Raw genomic sequence first — 784 nt, forward strand, 5'->3', positions numbered from 1 at the left:
GCATGGCGGAACTCCAGCCCACACACCCTGGCTCCGACCAGAGCGCGGGAGATGCCCAGGCTGCTGGCCGGACGTTTCCCCTCCAGGGCCACCTTCCTCGCTCTGTGTGTGGCGAGCTTGGCGTAGCCGACGAGCACGTTGACCGGCCCCTGAAGATGTTGGGGTCCGTCGCCCTTTTTGGTATCCAAAGATGAGGACCGTCGGGGAGAAGTGGAGGCTGAACCTTAGGAGGATGTTTCTCGCTCTATCCTCTCAATCATCTCTCCCCTCTCCTCCCCTGCTCTCTCTCTCCCCCCTTTCGCTCCGACAGGACAGACACTCACTCTGGGACGATGCAGAGAAGATGAGCATGGCACCTGCGCAAGGATGGCACGCTCCCTCGTGAAGAGCCCCCCCCCCCCCCTCTTTCTCTTCACCCCCCCCCCTCTCTCATCTCGCTCTCTCTCTCTCCTCTGGAACGTGGTCGATCCTTCCTCCCGCTAACCACTCGCACTCCCTCAATCCCCTGCCGCTCTCGCCGTGCCACGGGGCTGTTTGCGCGGTGGTTTACACACTGGCAGTGAGAGAGCGCGCGTGTGAATGTGTGTGTGTGAATGTGTGTGTGAGTGTGTGAGTGTGTGAGTGTGTGTGTGAGTGTGTGTGTGTGTGAGAGAACGCGCGTGTGAATGTGTGTGTGAGTGTGTGAGTGTGTGTGAGAGTGTGTGAGAGTGTGTGTGAATGTGTGAGAGAGAGTGTGTGTGAATGTGTGTGTGTGTGAGTGTGTGAGTGTGTGTGTGAGAGTGTG

The 784-nt window shown here is 58.9% G+C and overlaps 1 pseudogene; it reads left to right on the forward strand.

The window, feature by feature from the left end:
• The first annotated feature begins 296 nt into the window (after nucleotides 1-296).
• On the forward strand, nucleotides 297-408 carry LOC144951508 (U6 spliceosomal RNA; annotated as a pseudogene).
• Nucleotides 409-784: the final 376 nt, after the last annotated feature.

Source organism: Lampetra fluviatilis, chromosome 62, assembly GCF_964198595.1.
Source record: "Lampetra fluviatilis chromosome 62, kcLamFluv1.1, whole genome shotgun sequence".
Taxonomy (NCBI): Eukaryota; Metazoa; Chordata; class Hyperoartia; order Petromyzontiformes; family Petromyzontidae; genus Lampetra; species Lampetra fluviatilis.